The sequence below is a fragment of the Silene latifolia genome, chromosome 1, assembly GCF_048544455.1.
Source record: "Silene latifolia isolate original U9 population chromosome 1, ASM4854445v1, whole genome shotgun sequence".
Classification (NCBI taxonomy): Eukaryota; Viridiplantae; Streptophyta; class Magnoliopsida; order Caryophyllales; family Caryophyllaceae; genus Silene; species Silene latifolia.
The window spans coordinates 86718700-86738741 of record NC_133526.1 but is presented as its reverse complement, the minus strand read 5'-3'; the positions used below and the strand labels follow the sequence as shown (position 1 = coordinate 86738741).

The window sequence follows — 20042 nt, the reverse complement described above, 5'->3', positions numbered from 1 at the left end:
ACAAACCAGTGTAGACTCTTGGGACCTTTATTTTGATGGAGCATAAAACCTAAGAGGATTTGGTATATGAGTGTTGCTCATTTCTCCTGAAGCTGAGCATACACCATTCTTTGTCAAACTTGACTTCGAGGTGACAAACAACGCAGCGGAATATGAAGCTTGCCTCATCGGGCTACAAGCGGCAATAAGTCTGGGCATAAAAAATCTTCGAGTTCACGGAGACTCATCCCTGATCATCAACCAAATTACTGGATCTTGGAAAGTTCGAAGTGAAAGTCTAGCACCCTATCAGGCTAGGATAGATCAAGTTGCCCAATTCTTCGACCAAATCACTTATCTACACCTACCTCACGAAGAGAATCAATTTGCAGACGCTCTTGCAAAACTTGCATCTTTGATTAATATGCCGAACGACATGGTATAAATGCCTGTGCATTGAACGGCGGTCAGAACCAGCCTATGTATACCAGATTACAGATGAGGAAGGAAATTCAGGGGAACCGTGGTTCCAAGCCATTCTAAACTTCAAACTCCATGGTACATATCCACCAGATATGGACAAGAGAGGGCAACGCTCCATACGCCTACTAGCCTCTCAATACTTCCTCATGCAGGGAGAATTGTACAAAAGAACACTTCTTGGTGTAGTCTTGTGCTGCCTTGATCATTCACAGGCACAAAAAGTGATAGAAGAAGTTCATGACGGAGAATGTGGCCCTCACATGAGTGGACCAATGATGACAAAGAAAATCACGCGTCTAGGATATTACTGGACAACGATGGAATCCGATTGCATCAAGTACGTCAGACATTGCCATAACTGCCAAATCTTCGGGAATGTACAGTATGTTCCCCCTTCACTACTCTACACCATGACCTCTCCTTGGCCGTTTTCTGCTTGAGGAATTGACATCATCGGGAAAATCACTCCAGCCGGAACAGGAGGCCATTGTTTCATCCTAGTAGATATCGACTATTTCACCAAATGGGTCGAAGCGGCATCTTACATTAGTCTCACAGCTAAAAATGTGGCAAAGTTCATACAAACCAATATCATTTGTCGATACGATTGCCCACACGAGATCATCAGTGATAATGGATCACATTTCCAAGCTGAGACAGCTAATAAGAATGTCGTCACTATCCTCAAGAAGATGATCGGCAATTACCGCGATTGACCCAGCAAGATACCATTCACATTGTGGGGTTATCGCACGTCAGTTAGGACACTACTGGGGCTACTCTTTTCTATTTAACTTACGGCATGGAAGCCGTACAATCAGTTGAACTCAAAATCCCATCCTTACGCATCCTGCTCGAAAGTCAAATTCCAGAAGATGATTGGAAGAGAGACAGATATGAGGAGCTCATCCTCTTGGATGAACAAAGATTGCGCGCACTGTATAATGTGCAAACATATCAGGCACGCATCAAACGAGCCTTCAACAAACGGGTTAAGACCATTCTTAGTCAAATCTATACTCTCTAAGGGTGCGGTTAGGATTACGGACCTAGACGGAAATGAATTTGCTAACCCAACCAACCTCGATCAACTGAAACGATACTATGCCTAGTGTAGGACAAGACACGCGCCTCGCGTAACACCCACGTGCCGCTCATGCGACACGAAATAAAATGGCCCTTGGCCCGCTGAAAGAGCCTATGTCACCTTGCTCTTGCATCTTGACAATTTGTCATCCTCATATCATCAAATAAATTGAGTTGTATTTTAGAAGTAAGTAAAACTCATGCTTATTTTCTAAAGTTCACTACAAGCTCTTACTTAGAACAATTATTCTTTTACATTTTCTCGAACTACGCACAAGGGTTTGATTTCATTTTCTTAATGAATACGTAGGCAATCCTTCACAGGATACAACCCGATATTTTAAAATGTAAATAGAAGGACATTTGCATTTGCATTTGAAATTCGACAAGAATAATAAAAGAGAATACAATAGTTTCATAACTAATTAATCTTTTTATTCCTTTTGTTCCAATAATAATAATAATACGCCACATAATATTAAGTGCTGAAAAATAAATGCTAGGCTAGGATTCTAAAAACTCCGCCATTTATTACAAATAATAATAATTATAAAAAATACTACGACTTAGGCTACTCTTCCATCTTTCCTTTGCCTTTGTCTTTTTTGTTATACTTCTTGTCTCGACCACGAGCCGGGCGCTCCTGTGCTATCTCTGACCTAATCACCAAAGGTCTCTCTCGCGGTTTAACCTTACCATTTCGGTCCACCACTATCTCTGCGGCAGGAGCGGTCTTTGGTTTCTTCTTCGGATGAACGACTCGGAATCTGGCCTCTTCCTCCTCCTCAGTCAAATATTTATGGTTCTCCTTTGTTACTTCGCGAATCTTGTAGTCAACAGGCTCATGCTTCCTCAACTTCTCGCACTCTTCAGAAGTAGTAGGCTTCCTCCATTGCAAGTATGAATCCGATACCCATAGGGAGCCAACAAGAGAAAGTATATACCACATGTTCCTCTGAGCCCACTTGAGAGCCCACTCTCGACGACTCTCGGTAGTATGTGCCAATGCAGTCTGAGGAACAGTGTCAAGCTTATGGATCTTCTGCTTAAGGCCTACTTGCATCATCAATCTCTCCAGGAAGATACAAACCATGAACTCCAAGCCGGGAATGCGGACTGGCCGGGTAGGATCTAAAGATGAAACTCCACTGACTGACCTGAGATGCCACCATGGCACAATCCATCGGATCAAAGGACCTCCTTCATTCTTCAATTTGTTCTCCCAATAATTGCAAACCCGAGTGAAGTCCACCATGTAGAGCCGGGTTCTCATCACAATTGACCGAGCATGATATCCTGACACATTAACTGGGGGCTCGATCAACTGCAGCCTCTCCATCAGCCAAACCTATAAGGAAATATGGGAATTAATGCAAGAAAAAAAAAAAAACGGTTGAAAAACGGGTTCTTATCTGTAAAATGATAGGACTCCCAAGATAAGGAAGCTCGCGGTTAGCTTTTCTGTTATCCAGCCCTAGAATGATCTCCCCTAGGCACAGACACGCTGGGCTCCTGCGCAGCTCCATCTGTTCAACCAAGCTCAAGTAACGAGGATCCCCTCTCATCTCCTTATCAACATGCCCTTGGAGGACATAACCATGCAGTAGGCAAAACCCGAACGCCCTATGCCTCGCCACATAAGAGACGGAAGGATCTTCCCTGTTTATGAATCAGTCAACAAAGTCAAGCATACGAACCCCTTTTAAGGTCACAAGGCGATCAACCTCAGCTTTAATCAGTCCAAGCAAGTCCCTAAATTTAGTTTTATACCCCTGAGAGCTTGAGGGTATGGCGGGAGCATTTTCTGGGTCCCATCCTCCAATAGCTGCTATCTCCTCCGGGAAAGGACAAATATCGCCTCCAGGGAAGACAAAAACATGGAAATTCGAGTCCCAGTATTCAAGGCAGGCATCCAAGAAAGGTTTCACAACCTTCACCAGTTTGAGACTCAAGATCGATCCTAAGTTAAAAGCACCCATGTCATGCTTCTCGACGTTTGTAAACTCATTTGTCCAATCTTTAAGACGGTTTTCAAAGGCATCCATGACTTCTGAATTTTTTATGCGAATAGGAGAGTTTTTATGAAATAGACGGAAGAAAGATGGAGGAATTATGTGAATAAAAGCTTCCCCGACGTCTCTATTTATACTAAAAGCTGTTTCCTAATTTCCGTCAGAACTGACCAACTGGGGAAGTGGCGCAGGACCTGCTGCGCCTCTTCGAAGGGTCGCGGCTCTTGCTGCGCCTCTTCCCCAGAAGGATTTCTGTGATTTCCCGCTTTGGATCTTTCCTAATTTATGTCGCCTATAATTTCTTATTCTTATAGGTTATTATTTTTGTAATTCCGTCAAAATTACCATATTTTATGTTTCCTAATCTTTCGGGCACGCTTTTCGAGACGAAGTCGACATTTTCGCCAAACAAGCACACTTTACCCATTTCATTTTTTTTTTATTATTATTTTATTTTGGGGGAACCATTTCACTCCCCGTTTCACATTTCATTTGAAACTTATACATTCCATTTTAAGTTTATTTTTGGGGGTAGCCTCCCTACCGTCCGGTCATTTTTTGGCATTTCTCTTGTCATTTTCGCTCATTTTCGAGCATTTTTTCGTTTTTTGGTCATTTTGCGCTAATTTAATATGTATATTATATGCAAATTCTATGTAAATTTCGGCAGCATGACGACATAAACCGTCATCTACCAAACCTGTTCTAAGTTAACCTACAGGAACAAACATACAACCCAGCGCAAAGGCACTCAGGCCATCATATATACAACCAAAATGCTATATGTAAACCAACTGGGGACTCTTGCCCAAAACAAGTCCTAAAAATCCGAAATAAAGTCCAAAATGTACAAGTATATACAAGACAACCGGCGATAACAAAAGCAAAGACAACTACTCCTGCCCGCCACCTCGCCCGGCGACCCTCTCCTCGAGAGCAACAATCTCGGCGTCCCTGACCTCCAAATCTCTCAACAGGCGAGCTGTCTCCTCCTGGGACTGTGCCAGCTCACGCTCCAAGTCACGCTCCCTCTGCAAGTGACAAAGAAATGCCTCATTTCAATCATTTCAAGCAAAACGCGAGAAATTACAACAAAAGGAAGAACATGAAAGGTTCATACCTGTCGTCCTCGACCCCCTACAAGTGCCTCAATGGCTGTAGCCCGCAGATGGCTAGACACCCTCCACAACGCCACATACCAAGACGGTGCCACCTGCATTTCAACAAACAAGAATTTTTTCAATAAAATGAACAAATGTATTCTTATACAAAAGCAAAAGTCGACCAAAGCTGGGGCTTACCCTCCTAACCAAGTTACGCCACTCCTCCAGGCTAGCATCTGTCACCTCCTCACCGAAGTCGCAAAGCTCGGAGATCGTCGTCATCCCCGTCGCGTCAGTGTACTCAAGGGTCTCGGGGTACGCTGGGGGCTCGACGCCTACTACCTAGACCTCCTGCAAAATTCAGATGAATACTTTATTCGACGATCATTCGTCATTTGTCAAATAAAATCAAAAAGAAAGAAAGTACAGTACTCACCAGTACCGGACAGTACGCCAGCCTCTAGTGAACGAACGAGGAGTACTCTTTGCCAGGAAGAAGAAGAGCGTCACCACCAACGCCCGCCAAGTCAGCTTCCCTCTCAGCGTCGAAAGGCTCCCTAAACATCGTCCGGGGAGGATCGATGGGAACCATGAAAGCGTCACGGGAGCACTGACGAGTCAAACGCTTGCCCAGGTACCACACTGGTCCCATGGACGTCCTCAACAGCAGCCGACTCGAGCTCTTAGGTCGAAGGACCTCAACCACAAAGGCCGGAGCACCAGGGTAGTCCACCCAAGGTCTCGGCACCCACTAAAGACAAGTAAATGAAGAGGTCATTCTTGTGATCATTTCTGAAATCAATGAAGCAAATAAAAAGGGGAAGGGTGATTGAAAATACTCACGTCACTCAACTTCAGGGCATTAACGCCCCGTCGACAAACATCGTAAGAAGAGCGCTAGCTCTTCCTACGATACACCACCCAGTCCCTCACAACTGGGTATGCCCTCGGCTCAGGCTCCGTCCTCTTGGGCGCAAAGCCCGGAAAGTAGGAGTACACCCACGCCTGCAAGACAAGAAAATCGATGATGATCTTTCATGATTCGATAAAAGCAAAAGAAGTATGGGAAGAAGTAATGATGTTTCATAATACAAAGAATTATACCTCCAGCAGTAGCCCAAGACCGACTGTAGCCGGAGAAGTCCCTTTCTCCAGCAGCTCAGGACGAACCATGGCCCTCATGTAGCGACTGAGGACCGCAAACTTGGAGTGACCCTATCCCACCGGCCCAGGCCACTCAAGTCAGAAAAGAACGGAAGAAGCTTCGTCGATAGCCTCTCCCCTTGTCTCCGAGGTAAAGCGAAGACAAGAACCACCAGAGCCACAGACGAGTCCTCTGCTCCGCAGGGCAAGGAGGAGGAGCCACCTTCCTCCCGTCCATCATCACCAATGCCAGGGTCCTACCCGCAAAGTAGTCCCTGACTTAAGTGCTCGGTACTAACCCGGGAACGGTGGCAGCACCCTCTGCCAGGTTCCAGCCGATCAGCCTCCTTGCATCGACCGAGTCCACCCTCATGGCCGTCAACGGCCACACCACAACCTCCTCTTCACACGGCAGACCATAAATCATGCCGTAATCCTCCAGAGTGACCCCAACTTCCCCAAAAGACATGTGAAAGGTCGAGGTCGTGTCCTAGTACCGATCGAGGAAGGCTCGAATCAGGCAAAGGTTAGCCCGAAGCTTCTGCGCCTTAATCGCCCTTCACGCTCCCACCAAGGCCTCGAAGACTCCCAACTCGATAATGGCCTTCTCCTCCTCCGTCAACCTGTCATAGGCCTCCATCATCATCGTATAGCCAGAGAAGACCTGAAATTCCCGGCCTCCTGTATTGATTCAAGGAAATGCTATCTTTAGTGCAAAGCAAATGAGAAATGAAATAAAGAAGGAAATTAATAAGGAAATGGCAAGTCTAGCCTTCCAAGCTTCTCGCCGTCCTGCAAGACAGGTGGCTCTCCCTGCCCAAACAAGGTGTGGACCATCCCATTTCTCAGTCCACTTAGGTGCCCCCGCTAGCTGGCGACCACCTCGTCCTACGTTGGCCCGCCTCATGACCTCCTCGACGACCTCCTCCTCAAAGACCTCCTCGAACACCTCCTCAAGAGTAGGGTCGTTCACGTCCATGGGAGCCCTGCCGGACGTAGAAGCAACGTTACCTGCAAAATTGAACTAAATTAGGCCGCGTTAAGTGACGACAAGCCTCGATAAAGCTGTTTCAAGCCTTTCAAGCCCCGAAAACGACCTTTTCTCGTCATCTTTGGCCATCTCTTTCAAAACCCTACCAATCATATGGGTAAATGGGTCAAGTCAAGCCTAAATTCGAGCCTAATCATGGGTTTGAGTCGAAATTTCGGTACCATTTCGCTATAATGACGATTATGCCCTAGAAAGTGTCCTGAAAAAGCCGTCACAAATCAAAAATTCGAAATGGTAGGAAGTTTACCCATCACACAAGGATCCCAAAAAGCCAAATTTCATCAAAAATGGGCAATCCTAAGGCCATTTTCGAAGCGATTTTCGAAACAGCTGAGAAACCGTCTCAATTTTACTCAAATGCTCAATACTCAACGAAAACTCAAAGAAAATACATAGTTATGTTCCTAACATTGCCAATTATCCATTTCTAATGTCAATTTCACAAGGCAAATCCATTTGGGGAAAAAGCCCCAAAATTTTGAATTAATTGGTTTGAAAACCCTAATTGTTTCGATTCAATTCAAGCAAAATACGAATGTTAAAGCAAGATTGAGACACATACCTCGGTTAGTCATGATTAATGGAAGGTTTTGATCAAGTTTTGACGGATTATGGTCGAGATTTGAGAGAGTTTAGAGAGAATTTGTGTTTTGTTATAATAAACATAACACGAGTTATGTCGAGTTTTTACTCAGACATGGACGAACTCAGGAAAAGACTTAGCAGGTGCTGCGCCACTTCCAAGAGCCGCAACTCTTGCTGCGCCTCTTCCTCAGCTTCCCTCCAATTCGATTTTCAAAAATTCGTTATGAGTTCGTTATGTGTGGGCTCATCTTTGGTGCGCCTCTTATACAAAATCATGCATCATATGTTTGGACCATTTGACATGTATTCTTTGTCCGGACCCGTATTTCGAGCAGGCTGTGAATTGTCGCAGTATTCTATTTCGAGCAGACTGTGAATTGTCGCAGTATCCTATTTTCGAGCAGACTGAGAATCGTCGCAATACTTCATCAAGACTTCGCTCGCAATAATGAGCGAATTTTGCCTTATTGTCCATTGAGAGTCCATGATAGCCGATTGCACTTCCCAAGAGACGGAGCAGATACGATATATTCCCCAGCAAGAGTTCGCTAGAGACCGATGCAAGCAGATTTCCCCAGCAGTTTCTACTGACGTCCTGCTATCCTAAATATTATTTTTTTCGAGAAGAAGTCTCAGGTATGGATTCTTCTTATGGCTGCTGAGCTTCCTTACGTAGTCTAATGGACTTTAAACGACCCTCCCTGATAGTCGACAGACTCTAAAATGTTCCCGACGATAGGTCCTTGGTTCAGACCCCTTGAGCTGTGATGCATGTCTTTTATATGATATTTTACACCCTATTTTACACGCATTTCAGAGCTCATTTATGTAGTTTAAGGCTACTATTTGCCCCATTTCGTCTACTTTCGTATTTTTATGTAATATTGCAGATTTATGCGGAAATGGGTAGAAATCAAGCTAAATCCGCCCCCGAGTATCTTGCACTACATTTGACATGAAGTATTCACTTAAGGAACGAGCTTGGTGCGCATTTCAAGGCCCAAAAGACAAATCCACGAGAAGTTAGAAGTCAAGTGTCAGCTACTTCAGTCGATCGACCACTTCTTTCAGTCGATCGACCAATCCATAGGTTCTAGTAGCTACTGTTCAGCATAGCCCAGTCGATCGACCAGTCACAGCAGTCGATCGACCAAGCCGCTACCTCAGACGAGAATTAAGAGATCGAGAAACTTGAAGCCCATTGTATATTTTAGGTTTTGGAAATAAGAGCTACGTTGTATTCTATATAACGTAAGCTAGGTTTTTAGAATAATCATCCAGTTACATTCAGTTTTCATCAGTTTAGAATATCAAATAATTAGGGTTCGGAATATTGTTTCGCATTGGATTTTCGTTCGTGTTTTTCGGTTACAATTCCTCTGCAATCTCGGTATTCCGCTATTCTTATTTTAGTTCATCTTTATTGCGTTGATAGTATAGAAATCGCTAGTTAGTTTCCCGAAACCATAATTATCGTTTTATGCAAATCCTTTATTCCGTTAATTCAGGCATGAATTCAGTAGTTTTAATCTTTAATATTATTGTTATTTCCATCATAGTCATGAGTAGCTAAATCCATCGTTCTAGGATGTAGGGGAACTATAGGATTAGGCGGAATTAGAATAGTGGTGTGAAATCGCGTGTTGGTCGATCGACCGCCATACCTGGTCGATCGACTGACCACGTGACGTGTTACCTTCGTTTTAATCGATTTAATTGTATGTTTGACGAATTGAATGCATGCGATTAGTTAAATGTTTAGTATTTGACTGACCCATTTGATCGAAAGATAGGGAAAGTTGTTAGACCATCAATTAAAATGACTAAACTATGCTGAGATCGAAAGATAGATAAAGTTTAGGTTGTTAGTCACTTTTCAGGACGAAAGTCAGTATTAGTGATATTAGGGACTTGTAGCGAGATCGAAAGATGCTACTTGTTAAGAGTGGACCGAGAGGACCTCTTGTTTTCCCGCCTCATGTGTTTGATTTAGACCTACTTTGTATGCTGCCGCCGAAACTATAAGTGAACCGACCATCCTAGTACGCTTCTTTTATCTGTTTTATCCGTTTATTTAGTTTATTGTCTTTTATTGCCTATTAGCTATAGACCAAATCAATTCAACCCCCACCTTCGTTACCTTAGACTAGAATTAGACAATTATAAATTACATTCGCCTCCCTGTGGTTCGACCCTGTTACCACTAGCTTCTGTTAGTCTTAATAGGAATTATAAATTTTATTTTTGGTACTCACAACGACGGGTATCAAATTTTGGCGCCGTTGCCGGGGAGGCAATTGTTCTAATTTTTAGTTATTTTATTTTAGTCTGTTTCTTAGTTTAAGGGACATTTGTTCCTTAAACTATTCTCATATTCTTTTTGTAGTTTCTTCTTATGCGCAGGTCACAGGGTGGTGAACTACTACCGATCAATCCTGAGATTGAAAAGACCCTGCGTGAGTTGAGGCGATCATCTAGGATATTGCCGACAGAGGAAGAGCTGAGTACTCTGTCTAGTTACTACGAGAACGCCCTATTTGAGGAGGATCCACCTTCATCTCAGATTTCTAATTCATCGGTGAGAGCAGTCACTTCTCCGGACTTTCTAGAAATGGTCAAGAAGCAACTATTGCCGATCACTCGAGCCGACAACGGACCGCGAATCTCTATAAGGGATTTACTTTACCTGGGACGGACCGAAAATTCGAGCCGAAGCCGTCCTATATCAACTTGGTTGAGAGAAACCAGTTTGAGGGAGCTGCGAATGAAGATGCAGCTAAGCACATGGAGACATTTATCGATTATTGCTGCTCTATACCCCCGCCGATCGGTGTGACCCAGGACCAGATAAAGGAGACCATGTTTATATTCTCACTTCGTGATGCTGCAAGGGAGTGGTATAGAGACCTGGATCGAGCTGCCAGTGGGATAACTGACTGGAATTCGTTGGCCTTGGCATTTTACAAGAAGTACTTTTCTGCCTCGAAGACCAATGCCATTAGAGCTCAGATCACGAGCTTTAAACAGGGTCCCGATGAGAACTTTCATGAGGCATGGGTCCGTTTCAAGAAGCTAGTGCGAACCATTCCGCATCATGGGTTTGAGAAGTGGAGCCTGTGCAATCAGTTCTACAATGGGCTCTATGACGATCAAAGGGCTATCCTGGATGCGACAGCTAATGGCAGATTCCAGGAGAATACAGGGGAGACCAAGGGGTGGAAGATCATAGATGACTTGGCCACCCACAAAGTTGAGTACGGGAATTCTAGGGGAAATTAAAGGAGAGCTGCTGAATCTCCTTCTGTAGCGGCATTAGAAGCTCTCACAGCGAGATTTGATAAGTACAAGTTGGGAGGAGCTTCCAAAGGAGGGATTTACCATGTCAATTCTATTTCAGACGGTCCTTTCGTCTGTAAAAGATGTGGAGCTGAGGGACATGTTTCAGACAATTGTCCTAGTCCCTTTGAGTCCTGTGCTGCCTTTCAACATTATAGGCAGACAAACACCTACTATGAGCCGAATGTCAACCCAAACTTGAGGTGGAGTAGCCAAAATGTCCTGAATCCGACTCAACCTCCACAGCAGCAGCAGCAGCAGAACTATGTGCCCCCTCATAAGCAACAACAATACCAAAAACCTCCCTATGTGCCACAAAGAAGAATAATCCCAAAATTCGACTTTCTTTGAATTGAAGAATATGTTGCAAAAGGAGTCCCAAGCTAGAAAGGCCGGGATGAAACTGCTAGAGAGCTAAATTGCCCAACTGGCTAGCAAGAACACAACTCGAGCTTCGGGACATCTACCGACTCAAACTGATCAAAAGGAGACCCTTAATGCCATTACCTTGAGGAGTGGGTCTATCCTTGAAGGGCCCGCTATGGCTGAGAATGTCACTGGAAAAGATGAGGCGGAACCAAGCAAAGAGAAGGCAGTGACGAACAAAAGCAAGAAAAAGACGATCGGGTATGTCGTCGATCGATCGACATACCCGGTCGATCGACTGAAGTGCGACAAACAGTAGCTTCTGGTCCTGTTGAAGTCAGTCGATCGACTGACCAACCTGGTCGATCGACTGAGAATGCTGTTGAAGGTGATTTTTTTCGTCCTCCAGTGCCCGATAACCTAAGGGATCACTTGTTTCGGAGTACTACTGGCCCGAAAATATTGAGGACAGACCCGACTGCTGATGGGTCCGTTCTGGTTCCGAAGTACGACCCTTTGTCAATTAATGGTTCACATTTGAGACGGTCTGAAGAAGGGTCGAGCTACAACAAGGAGAAGGTTGTGGACTTCCAGCCTAAGTCCACCGATGCCGGCATGAGAGATCTAGAGGAGAGGGCTAAGTTGCTACTTTCAGCCCCTTATCCAGAGAGATTAGTGCCGACGAAGGAACAGGTATCTTTCAATAAATTTGAAAATGTTGTCCGTAGTCTAAACGTACAAGTACCTTTCCTAGAATTAGTTAATCAAGTGCCTGCTTAGATGAAATTTATGAAGCAATTACTGACTAAAAAGAAGTCACTTGAAACTGTGCACACTGTCGCACTCACTGAGGAGTCATGCTCATACTTGACCCATACTGCACCCCTTAAGCTGGAAGACCCGGGTAGTTTTTCTGTCCCATGTAATATTGACACCTTTCCTATAGAGAAAGCCTTATGTGACCTAGGAGCCAGTATTAGTGTAATGCCCTTGAGTCTTGCTAGGAAGCTCAAATTGACTAGGTTTGCAGTAACCAACATGACGGTACAGATGGCCGATCGCTCTGCGGTCCAGCCAATAGGAGTCTTAGAGGACATTCCCGTGCAAATAGGGAAGTTTTTCTTCCCTGTTGACTTCGTTGTGCTCGATATGCCCGAAGATGCCCATATCTCTATCATTTTGGGTAGACCATTCCTGCACACTGCTGGTGCAGTTATTGATGTTGGTTCGGGAACTTTGACCTTTAAGGTAGGCAAGCATTCCATTGTCTTTGCCCATACAGCTAGGAAGAAAGACCCCATGTGGCCTGTCACTTGCAATACGGTTTCTGAAAAGAAATCTTATTTTATACTTCCTGATATGCCTGTCTCTATTCCCTCTCCTGTTGTGACACCTCCGCCCCAGATTGAGAGCAAAGTGGAGGACGATTCTACTGTTTTAGATATTGCAGGAGCTGGTTTGGGGAAGGAAGAGCCACATGTTGCTCCAGCCGTGAAGGAGCCGATAGTTCAAAGAGGTGGTCTAGGATGCCTTAGCTATGGGACTGATGAGGAGCCCGAAGATGAGCCAGTCAAAGCAACGGAGTCTGATCTGGATTCCGATGAGCCCGAAGAGGTCATTGAATGGGAAGATGTCCGACATGTTGATCCGTAGAGCTTGACGGACGATGAAGTTGAGAAGAGTGCCGCTGAGAAGATGAGAACTGTTGAGGCTACCTCTTGTAGCTAGAAGCCAATCAAGTGGGCCATTCCATGGCCGTTCTTGATCGACTATTAGTTGATTGAGACTTCTTCAAAACATTTACATTTTATTTGCTTTTGAACCTTTTTATTTATTGCTTTTGTGTGCGTGAGACTTCGCAATTTATTTCGTTTGCTTAGGATTTTAAACACTTAGGATGGTTACTTTGGGTTTTGCGCAATTTTGGGCGCGTATTATTGTGCATTTGCAGGTTTTTAGACCTTATTAGCTCATGTTCTCGAGCTAATTGATAAATCAGAAAGTTACAGCAGTATTTCCAGTTGATCGACTGACCCTTATGGTCGATCGACTGATCTGCACAGTTCCAGGAGCTTCTGTTCCTGTTCACCTGGTCGATCGACTGGGTGAGATGGTCGATCGACCGTTGTTGCTGCTGTACTTGTTCACGACCTTTCTCCTGCTGTGTCTGGTCATTTTGCGGAATTGAGGGAGTCTTTCCTTCTTTTTATTTTCCGACATATTTCTGTTTTCTTCAATTTCTTCATCTTATGCACATTATACCGCTTCAAAAATTGTTTTTTCGGACTTATGCGTGGTTCTTTTGTCTTTTCAGGTACTTATTGGTAGCACTGCTAGCTACTGAAACCCCCCAGCTCACGCTGGTTTGGGGAGGTTTCCTTTTGCTGCGCTTAAAGTCTTGTGAGTTTCTAAGCCTTACTTCATGTCCTTTACTTAATTTTCTCGAAAATTCCCGTTTTCCTTTTCTTTATTACATGATTTTGCACAATGGGGACATTGTGCGATTTGGTTTGGGGAAGGGTTTTGCATCGCATATCATTTGCTTGCATTCACGTTTACATTTCAGTTTTGCATTTGTTTATTTCATTTCTCATATATACAAAATACCAAAAAAATTGAAAAAAATTTCAAAAATTTCAAAAAATGCACGTTTATTTTAGCATATAGGTCGAGTCGGAACGGTAGTATTTCAATGATGACATTGCATTTTCAGCTGTTTTTGCCTAAGACTTGCTAAATTGACATGTTATTAGTAGAATCATTTGCATATCTACGAGTTTTCGTTACATTCTTGCTGGACTTGAGACTTGACTTTGATTTTTGGCAAACTACATCATATTTTCTGAGGATTTAGAGCCTATAACTGGTGTCATTCATGACCGGTTTATCTAGGATGTGAGTAGTTACTCCTTATGAGACATGTTACATCAATGTGCATAAAAATGAATTTGATCTGCTTAATACCTGTATGCATTCGGTTTGTGGTTAGTTGACACATGTGGAAGAGGTTTCCCTTTTCTCATTTTACCCATAAGCTCCACACTGCCAAAAATAGTTTTTTTTTATCCCGTTACTACATCCTACATTTAGCCTGCCCTTGTCAATCTAGTAGTTTACGTTCTGGGATTGTTACTTTGTTTTTGGTAGCATATGCTCATGTTTGAGATGTTGTTGGGAAGATGAAAGGAAGGAAAGAAAGAAATAGAAAAGAAAAGAAAAAAGAAAAAAAAAATGATTCGGAAAAGAAAAAAAAGAGTGATGTACTGTAGAGCAGTTGATCGACTGGCATCATCGGTCGATCGACTGGGACTCGAGAAGAGAGAAAAAAAAATCAATTCGCATGATTTAAGTTTTATTCTATGGCGATTTTTGCTCCCAGGTGCATTTATATCTTATGGGGAGTTGATTGATTATAATTATTTCGGAGATTGTGAGTTTTGTGCTTGCTATAGCACCGTGTCAATTGAAGTTTGAGCAAGAAGTGGATATTGTCATATGGTTTTGTTACGGTACTAGCTTGATCACCTGTACCCCCACATTCCCATAAATGTTTTGCCTTTCTTGCCCATTACCTCACATATCCCATATATACCTCGGCATGTGTCATGGTCATTTGTTCGGTTGGAATGCATATGTACAGTTGTAGAGATTACTTTCATATTATATTGCAGGCATGTTCTGATAGGTCGTAGTTAGGTGAGTGTCACTAACAAAATGAATTATTTCTATCTTATACTTGTATTCACCTGTATTTATTGAGTGATTTGAGCGACCCATGAGAGTCCAATTCGATAAGTCTCTATAGTCAACGGTTCAGCAGCTTTTAACGACTATATAACTCGTTTGCATGATTCACATCTCTAATTGATTGTTGGTTATTGCATTAAAATGGTTTAGGCTATTCAGTTTGCAATTCGCTCTGAGATTGAACTCGTTCCATTAGGTCTTTAGATCGAGTCTAGTTCTTGCTTGGGGACAAGCAAGGGTTTGGTTTGGGGAATTTTGATGCGTGTCTTTTATATGATGTTTTACACCCTATTTTACACACATTTCAGAGCTCATTTATGTAGTTTAAGGCTACTATTTGCCCCATTTCGTCTACTTTCGTATTTTTGTGTAATATTGCAGATTTATGCGGAAATGGATAGAAATCAAGCTAAATCCGACCCGAGTATCTTGCACTACATTTGACATGAAGTATTCACTTAAGGAACGAGCTTGGTGAGCATTTCAAGGCCCAAAAGACAAATCCACGAGAAGTTAGAAGTCAAGTGTCAGCTACTTCAGTCGATCGACCACCACTTCTTTCAGTCGATCGACCAATCCACAGGTTCCAGTAGCTACTGCTCAGCATAGCCCAGTCGATCGACCAGTCATAGCAGTCGATCGACCTAGCCGCTACCTCAGACGAGAATTAAGAGATCGAGAAACTTGAAGCCCATTGTATTTTAGGTTTTGGAAATAAGAGCTACGTTGTATTCTATATAACGTAAGCTAGGTTTTTAGAATAATCATCCAGTTACATTCAGTTTTCATCAGTTTAGAATATCAAATAATTAGGGTTCGGAATATTGTTTCGCATTGGATTTTCGTTCGTGTTTTTCGGTTACAATTCCTCTGCAATCTCGGTATTCCCCTATTCTTATTTCAGTTCATCTTTATTGCGTTGATAGTATAGAAATCGCTAGTTAGTTTCCCGAAACCATAATTATCGCTTTATGCAAATCCTTTATTCCATTAATTCAGGCATGAATTCAGTAGTTTTAATCTTTAATATTATTGTTATTTCCATCATAGTCATGAGTAGCTAAATCCATCGTGCTAGGATGTAGGGGAACTATAGGATTAGGCGGCATTAGAATAGTGGCCTGAAATCGCGTGTTGGTCGATCGACCGCCATACCTGGTCGATCGACTGACCACGTGAGGTGTTACCTTCGTTTTAATCGATTTAATTGTATGTTTGACGAATCGAATGCATGCGATTAGTTAATTGTTTAGTGTTTGACTGACCCATTAGATCGAAAGATAGGGAAAGTTGTTAGACCATCAATTTAAATGACTAAACTATGCTGAGATCGAAAGATAGGTAAAGTTTAGGTTGTTAGTCACTTTTCAGGACGAAAGTCAGTATTAGTGATATTAGAGACTTGTAGCGAGATCGAAAGATGCTACTTGTTAAGAGTGGACCGAGAGGACCTTTTGTTTTCCCGCCTCATGTGTTTGATTTAGACCTACTTAGTATGCTGCCGCCGAAACTATAAGTGAACCGACCATCCTAGTACCCTTCTTTTATCTGTTTTATCCGTTTATTTAGATTATTGTCTTTTATTGCCTATTAGCTATAGACCAAATCAATTCAACCTCCACCTTCGTTACCTTAGACTAGAATTAGACAATTATAAATTACATTCGCCTCCCTGTGGTTCGACCCTGTTACCACTAGCTTCTGTTAGTCTTAATAGGAATTATAAATTTTATTTTTGGTACTCACAACGATGGGTATCAAGCCGTCTCGCGTCGCCATAGTCTTCAGGTTGTAATCTTCGATTGACTTGATGGCTATAATTTGACTTTCGCCTTGTCCAAGTCTCAGTCAAAGTGGGGGCATTGTAGATACCTCATTTCTGCACCTCCCGCAAACCACCCGGTGATGATTGGGCCGCATGTTTGGTACACGGAACGATTTATGACAGTTCGTAAGTTTATCATCAAGTGATAGCTCAAATACATGTGTCTACCCCTTGGTTGTCATCTACGCGCCGATACGGTCGTTTTGACAGTAATTAGAGTTCATTTGGAGTCCGGGTCGAAAACCGCTTCATTTTCTAATAATTGTTTTAAAATATCGAGTCGGAATGTTCTAGAATGTTCCAGATATTTATCCCATAAAATCAATTTTTTTAATCTTTTGGCAAAGTATATCCCAAAATTTTTTATGATAAAAATAAGGAAGTCGAGATCTACCGCAATTCCCTAAAAGAAACGCGGAAAATCTTTCTTCCGCAGGAGGTAGCCTCCAGGGAAAGGACGCAGCAGCTGCTGCGCCTCTTCCCTAGCTCTTTTCGGCATATTTTCAAATCTTTTCGAGATTTGTTTACAAAGTTTTACCGCAATCCTAATTCCTCCGTGTGATTAGTATAAATAGAACCTTCGTTCCACATATTTTTCACGCGAGTGTCCACCCTTCTCTTCTCCCTTTGCATTCTAAGTCCTTTCTCTAAGCTTTCGACGCCTACATGCTTGATCAATCGACCACTTAAGCTCAGATCATTTTGAGTACCAGTCACGTTGCATGACCGACCAATTTGACCACTACACCATAATCAATAATTCAATTTATTTTAAATCCTTTTTCAAGGGCACTTTTCATATTTGCATAGATCGAGTCGAGTTACCACTAAAAACAGATTTAGTTAAATCTCGCGACGCTAACATGTAAGTCTGAGGGTGTAAATCCCATATTTATTGTACTTTTTTATTTTGTAATTAATGTAAGAATTTATGTCATAAGCATGCTCAAAATCGTCTTTTAAAATCACCTTTTTAAAACCTTTTCACGGAAATAACACAGATCTAACGTGGGGAAGAACCGCATCAACTGATGTGCCTTCTAAAAAGGGCGCAGCATCTGCTGCGCCTCTTCCAGGGCCTGCTTTCAGTTGCTGCACTTCTTCTTCTTCCTCGGGTTTTTGTTCCTTTCGTCTTTTATTTTTCTTTCTTCGTTCTTTACCTTATTTCACATAATAATTTTCAAATTAGTTTTTATGAATCCTTTTCAATAATTTTCGACTTAAATCCCTTATAATTAATATTTGCGGTTTTTCGTCACAAATTCAAACCCGGATTTTAGAGACTTGATTTATCTATATCAAGTCCCTTGAATTCGTCTTTGTACATATTTCTCTTTATTTTTCATATTTTGTTTTCTTTTATTTTCAACCGTCTTTAATTCAAGTTTTGTATATAAATCACTTCCGGCATCGTAAATAATATCTAACCTGTAATAAATCGTTTCAATCCGTTTTTATCGTTTTATGACAATATTAGTATGTAATATGACTAAATCACTTCAACTCGAGTCCTAACATCAATAATCCATACTAATTATTAACAAACATTAACAACCCACGGGTATGACTTTCACAGTCAGAATCCAACTGGAGAACAGACGCAGGGAGTAGAGGTGGCAATTATTGACACGACCCGAAAACACGACACGAACCCGACACGAAGTTAGCGGGTTAGGGTCAAGACGTTGTGACCCATTTAAGTAATTGGGTTGACACGGACACGACACGAAACTTAAATGGGTCGGGTTAGGGTTAAGCTCTTTTGACACGAACCCGACACGATTAACCCGCTTATTTAAAAGTGTCATGATATATTTGGGTTGAATCAATAATCCACCCAAATAACTTAAAAATAAATATTTCATTCCTCATTTTTGGGATAATAGGCTTATAAAGCTTAGTTTATTCTATTAGTTAATTGGGTTAAACGGGTTAAGTGGGTTGAAAATGACCCGCTAAAAGATAAATGTGTTACACATGACCTGTTAAAAGATAAATGGGTTAAACAGGTCGGGTTGGGTTATAGAAAAATTAAATGGGTTGGGTTAGGGTTGAGACAAATGACCCGTTTATTTAATTGGTTCGGGTTAGGGTTGGGGTTGTGGTGACCCGTTTATAGTTGACACGAACACGAACACGACAAGACCTGACCTGTTTGTCAGGTCTAGCAGGGAGTGCTGCACCTCTTCCAGAGGACGCAACAGATGCTGCGCCTGTTCTAAGTTGGCTTTTGCCTCTGAACTCTTCTCGTTTTGACGTAGGGTTTCTAATTAGGATTTTAATTAACTTATATTCTTATTATCACCATAATTCGACATATTTTCCATATGATTCATAATTTCCATATTCTCTATTTTATTTCTTTTCCTATTTTCTTTTAATTTCCTTAATTTCCATTTTTTTTCCTTATTTTCCAATTTTTCTTGTTTTCCAATTTTCCTTATTTTCCAATTTTCCTTATTTTCTAAATTTCCTTATTTTCCAATTGTTCTTATTTTCCAATTTTCCTTATTTTTCAAATTTTCAAATTTCCTTATTTTCCAAATTTCCTTATTTTCCAAATTTCCTTATTTTCCAATTTCCTTATTTTTCTAATTTTCCTTATTTCATTTATTCTTTTCTTTTATTTCTAAAACTCTTTTGGGCATGTTTATGACATAAATCGTTTGTCACTTGTAATTCATTTCTTTGTAATATTTCATATTTAGTTTGTATGATTTATTTATTTGCCATTCACATGTAATTAATCTAAATTCCAACTTTGATATAATTAATTACTACATTCTTTGTTCACCGACATAGTCTAAATCTCACATACTAGGATCAAAACGTTGGATGTTTCATTGCATGCATATAATCGACGATATATCAAGTATGAACAACTTCCCTAATCATAAGTAGAGGCCGCTATTGAGGCGGGCGGGATTAGGTGTTCGATTAAAGAGCTTCCTAATACGTACCATCACCCCTTACTCCAAATCTCCGTGAACATCCGTGTTCATTGGCATCTACAAGAGTTATTCTAGATATAGAATGCTAAGGGTAACAAGTTCTTAGTGTTCATGTCATTACTTTGTGTCTTGACATGACATGAGGTATTCGAACGGTTCCAATTTCCCATAAAAATTGGTGGTGACTCCACAAATGCAAACGCTTGTTCCCAAGCGCCCTCGTGGCCCATGTCCACAACATATATATAGGCTTAGGGCAACATATTCCTCATATCACTAGACATGTCATCCTACTTCACATAATTTACAACATTAAAGTATCAAAGTGCAAAAGATAAGAAACAAAACTTACATTTTTCAAGGCTAAGAAAACAT

At 41.8% G+C, this 20042-nt stretch overlaps 1 non-coding gene across 1 annotated transcript; it reads right to left on the bottom strand.

Annotated features, from left to right (window-relative positions):
• Positions 1 to 10436: 10436 nt before the first annotated feature.
• LOC141621883 (small nucleolar RNA R71) lies at positions 10437 to 10543 on the bottom strand. Its single transcript, XR_012532759.1, has one exon. It is a non-coding gene; the product is annotated as a small nucleolar RNA R71 (small nucleolar RNA).
• Positions 10544 to 20042: the final 9499 nt, after the last annotated feature.